Below are 6,000 nucleotides of genomic sequence, written 5' to 3'. Positions count from 1 at the left end.
CAAACTGGATAACAGGATCGGAGGTGGAGTGTACTCGGAACAACTAGGAGTACAAAAGTCATTCTGCCTTCCGGGCCACTGTAGCGTATTTCAAGCCGAGCTCGCGGCCATAGAGGAAGCTTGTGTGCGAGTGTTTAAGGACAGGAATAGTAGGGCGTAATGACATCTACATATTTTCAGACATCCAAGCGGCTTTAAAAGCTCTGAATTTTGTCACATACAACTCGGAAACTGTAGTGAGCTGCCACAGATCAACGTGATGGCAGAGCAGTTCACTCTTCAACTGGTATGGGTGCCGGGACACAGAGGTATACCAGGCAATGAGATGGCGGATGAGCTTCCAAGGAAGGGCACTTCCCTTCCACTTTCGCCGTCTTGGAAGAGGTAGGGCATGCCGCACGCTACCTGCAGGCTCAATGTACAAGTATTTTTCTCCTCCGAAGCAAGCGAAAGATGGAAGCAGCTGGAAACCTGCAATACGGCAAAGCTCATGTTGCCGGAATGAGATGCGAAAAAGTCGAGGAAACTCTTAATGCTTAGCAGGGCAGAAATCTCTTTAGCTACGGGTCTTCTGACCGGTCTCACCACTAAAAGCAGGTACGCGGAGAGACTCGGGCAACGACTTCTGCAGGAGCTGCAGAGATGAGGAGGAGCCTGAATCGCGAGATCCCGTGTGGTACCACAACGGGCCCAATGTGTGGCTGTGTCCATCAGCAGCCACTGAAACCTAACCTAACCTTGGTTGATCAATAGTTTTAAACATAAAACAACCGGAATAATTTTCATAAAACAAAAAAGTCGAATGAAGAGGCTTTCATTTTATCTTTTCGAAACCAATGCAAGCTGGGCATAAGCTGCTTTAATATAGCCATATATGCTCCATTCTGTGCTTGCATAGATATATGTACATGCATATGATAAATATACATACATACATATGCACATATATAGTTTCGAAAATAAATTCGCGACACAGATCTTATCGATACCAGCATCGATTAGGAATGAACAATATTGACTTGATTACTCAGTCTCAATCTTAACATAAATGTGCTCATAAATATTCACTTTATCTTTTATAAAACACTAAAACAACGACTGCAAAAGGTGTTGGTAAATTGCTATTGCATGCATGCAATGTGAATGCTTTTTTGTTGTTACAATCACCAAGGCAGATGGTTGGGTGTTACAAAGTTCACTATGTGCTAGTTCAGCTGCTATGGTGATGAAGAAAATGAAGAAATCTTTAAAAAATTTACAAAAGATAAAAAAAAATTAAAAATAAATTTAATTTCGAATAATCTCAACACCAAAAAAATATAAAATATTTAAAAGTAATTTTAAATTAAAAAATCGTAGATCTTCGCTTGGAAAAGAGATAATGGAATGAAAATGTTTTCATCGTGAAGATAAATGATCGTATAATATAGGAAAACTATTGAGAAGTTACAACAACAATAACTTAACCCTCAAAATACCGTTCAAAATGTCACTTTTTTTTAATTTTGGATTTTGGCTCCCATTCCACTAAAAAACACTATATTTAATACACCATTAGCACTGTTTCTGAAAGATTTCTCTTTATTTTATCTTAAGACTCGATTCTTGGGACATTGGATGCTGTACCCGAGTGGCCAGATTGGAAAAAGAAAAGCTACCTTTAAACTCTAATAACTCGTAAACTTGCTCAACTCAAAACTCAGCTTTTAAAAATTTATAGAACAAAAATGGTTATACTGGTCGATATCTTTACGAAAGTGCAGCATTTAACCCTTTAATACAGAGTCTGTCATATATGAAACGCTTTTTAACCCTTTCAAGGCAGAGGCAAAATGGTTCTCAATATGTTTTCAACGTACTTTTTATTTATTTTTATTTTTTATTTATTTTTATTTTTATATTAAATATTTTTATTTTATTTTTTTTATTTTTTTTTCTTTTATTATTACATTACTAAGGAAAAATTTTCTACGATTAATATCTACGTCAACATGAGAAAAAGCACGTTCAAATGCATATTGAGAACCTTTTTCCTCTGCCTTGAAAGGGTTAAAAAGCGTTTCATATATGACAGACTCTGCATTATCTCTTTTCTAAGCGAAGATCTACGATTTTGAAAAAAAAACTCGTGTTTTGCCTATAGTGCGTCGTCTGTGGGCATTCTTTCATATATGTATGTATGTGCCATTTCTACCGTTATATATTTTTTGTCTACTCAGTTATTTCATGGGGAATTCATGCTTTATTTAAATTTAAAAAATTAAATTACTACACCATTTTAATTAATTAGTGTGTAGTCCAGTTTTGTTTTGTAGAAGTTTCGTTAGTATACACTGCAGTTTTTACACATTGATATATCTGCATATTTATATATTTACGCGTATCTATTTACATTTATTTATGTACAAGCCTACAAAATCTTATTACTTATAAAGCGATTCTTCGTTGCGTAACACACATTTTTTCAATTACTTCTTGTGTTGTAATCGGCACATCATTATGTACCGCTAACATCGTTAAACCATTCAGCCGCTCCTTAATTGTATAAAAAGAAGGGACAAATAAGATAGCATATTCAACAATTGAGTAGTCCACTTGCAAAGTGCGCTATGTAATTTTTTTTTTTGATTTTTAGTTTTTGGTGGGTTTCATGTCCACTAACATCAGAGTGAAAAATTTTTTATATTCTGAAAAAAATAGTATGAAATGTTAACTACTCTTGCAAAAGTCGCTATAATACTTATTTATACACTTTCAAATGTCTCCTCTTCGTATGAACTTAGAAAACTGCAAGAAAACGTGGTAGTTTCGGTGCCTAGTGGAAGAGGTCGCAAAAAAGAACCAACCAATCTTCCTAGAGGAGAGAACTTTCATTTTCCGGATACAGGTTCCTTGGAGCAATAGAAATATAATTAAATTTCATATAAATTCGACAAAAATTTACCATGTTAAGGCAAAAAATTGTTGTAAAAATTTGCAAATTTTTTTATTACGAAAATGCTCGAAAACCGCTTGAATGATTTTGTTTTTGTTTTATTTAATCGAAAATTCAAGAGTTTTCCTTTCGTTTGGAATATGGGAAGTATTGGTTGATATCTTCTAAGTATGTTTATTTTATTCAAATATATGGGCACAAATGATTTTCCATACAAAATCTCTTCGTCATCATTTTGCAAATACGTTCATGTGTAAAAACAGTTAGGGTGCTGGCAGAGACAAAAGGAGACCAAAACCAGATTGCGCAGGTTAAGGAAAATATGTATTTCTAAGCTGATCGCAGCATATTTGGTACCTACCTACATATCGTCGTTTAAAGTACAAAGCCGCGTATCGTAATTCTGCAAAACCGCGTAACTGAGATTTGCTGCTAAAAATTGGATTTGCTCACACATTCTCTTGGCTCAATCCTTATCCATTCGTCCTGAAATATACTAGCCAGAAATGCGATTACCTTATAAAAAAGAGAACCATTTTGAAATATGAGTATTTTCACTCGCAAGAAAATAATTTATGCAACCTCACATACGCGGTTTTGCATTTTTTTGATACGCGGTTTTGTACTTTAAACGACGATATGTACATTGCACATTCATATACATATATACATAATACGCGAAAGCTTTTTTGTCATATCATCAGATATGTACCGTTAGTTCGATTTAAAAAAATGAGGTATCAAATTGAAAGTCTTGGCCTATAGATCTGCAGTAAAGTTTTGTTGAAAAGGGTTGTCACCTAATAAATAATTAAACACAAATTATTTATAAGTTCAATTTTTTCAATATGGGTATCGATCAAAATGGGTTTGAAAAGGTTTATTTCTTCATTATATGTAGGGGTGTTGCCACCTATTTACAAAGATAAATTCAACATATAAAATAGTTAAAATACAATATGAATATCAATCAAATTGGCTTTGAAAAAATTGTATTTTAAACTACATGTGGGAGAGTTGCCACTTGTTTTGGAAACTTAATTCAACTTTAATTAAGAGAATTAGATAATTTAAATATGTATCGCAATACGGGTGTCACATAAAAACGGATTTAAAAGGTTTTAGTTTGAAATTGTTTTAAACAGGGATGCCACCTGTTTACAAAGTTAAATTCAATACATATATGCAATAGGTTAAACGAATTACTACGATATGCATATCAATCAAAATGGCTTTGAAGTAACTTTATTTCTAAATTGATTGTAGGAGCGTTGCCACCCGTTTACAAAATCAAGTTCAAGTTTAAATTAAGGCGACTCGAAAATTTAAATTTGCATCCCGATATAAACGTCAGACGGAAGAGATTGTGGTATGAAAATATTTAAAAGAGAGTTGCCACCTCTTTACAAAGTTAAATTCAATGTAATGAATTACTTAAATATGGATATCAATCGAAGATGCTTTGAAGAAATTTTATTTCTAAACTACATGTGGGAGGGTTGCCACTTTTTCTAAATTTTATCTTGAATTAAGGGAATGAGATGATGTAAATATGCATCACAATACGGGTGTCAGACGTTTTAGTTTGAAAATAATTTGAGGAAGGTTGCCACCTGTTAACACATGTAGCAGAGTTGCCACCCGTTTAAAATATTAAATCGTGTCATACGAAAAGGGTTTAACAAGATTGTAGTTGAAAAAATATTTTTTGTTGAAAATATTTTAAATATTTAATATTTTGCAATATTTAAAAAGCTGAACTTATTTAAATTATATAGAAGTTACAGTATGAAATATTAAAATCTGAGTGTCAAAGGAAGGAGTATTAGGATATACATAGCTTAAACACTAAGGATATTAAAAGTGCTGCCACCAGTTTAAAAGATGGGTAGCACTTGAAATGGGTTCAAAATTCAATCGAATAAAATCAAAACTAATGTACAGTTTTTAACCTGAATATGCTCTTATTATTATTACGTATTCTACGTTTAAGTTTAGCGGCTGTGACTCCGACACAGCCCCCAGATCAAGACGAAGGCGCTGGACTGATCCCTTTTTTTACTTGTAGGAATTCGAGAAAATTTGGACTTGTAATAGATGTGAAATTTAATACATCATAAACTCGCTGAGTTCCCCATTTAAAATGAATTGAACTTTTTCAAACCCGTTTCAAACTCCAAAATCTTTTTTAAGTAAACTTTTGAAATTTTCCTGGATGTTATTATTTTGTACGTAGAACAAAATAAAGGATCGTTGTGGCATACGAAATTTAGATGTTGATATTTTTAAGGACCGCTAGTACCTATATTTTTGCCAGGCATTTTTTATTTTATTAATTATGAAAAAACTATGCATAAATTTTTACTATTCCTAGATTTACGTATATGTACATACATATGTACTTCGTAATACAACATTCGTATGTAAAGAATTTTATATCAACACAGGCAAACGAAAAAAGCACAAATTCAGCATTCGAGAGCAAAACTTGTCCAGCCCATTTAAAAGCATTCGAGCAAGCAAAAAAAAATCAAAAACTAATAATAATGCGCTCAGCAATTAAAACATTGTTAACAAATTCCGATATTTAATATGCATATGCGCGCTAAATGAGCAAAACTAACGACCAATCTGTCCCACTGGTAGCGATAAAAATCGACATTTTAATTATAACCAAAACGGTAATGGATTCGAAGCTAAATTAAATAATTTAACAGTTGAAAACCGCGCAAGGCAAATCAAAGCAAAAGCAATGCCAATTCAATCGATTCAGTTCGAAAAAAAGCGACGGCAGCAGCAACCATAAAAATACGTACATATTTACCTACATACATACATACATACATACATACATACATAGTAGTAGCGGCGATGATGTTGCCGCTGGTGACAGTGGCGACGAACGATTACCATTTCAAAGTGGTCAAAGATGAACTCACATAAATCAATGTAAATTATGGAGCTAACAAAAGGTAGACAGCGCAACCAGCCACGGTTTGGATAAATAGAAATTAACAGCGGGACGGCAAAGTGTGGGCATTACTTAGGTAAAGCGAAGAGAGAAG

The sequence above is a fragment of the Rhagoletis pomonella genome, unplaced genomic scaffold (genome assembly GCF_013731165.1).
Source record: "Rhagoletis pomonella isolate Grant_MI unplaced genomic scaffold, Rhpom_1.0 Rhpom_scaffold_00005, whole genome shotgun sequence".
In the NCBI taxonomy this organism is placed as follows: domain Eukaryota; kingdom Metazoa; phylum Arthropoda; class Insecta; order Diptera; family Tephritidae; genus Rhagoletis; species Rhagoletis pomonella.
The sequence above is the reverse complement of the archived record's forward strand: the minus strand, read 5'-3'. Positions refer to the sequence as shown.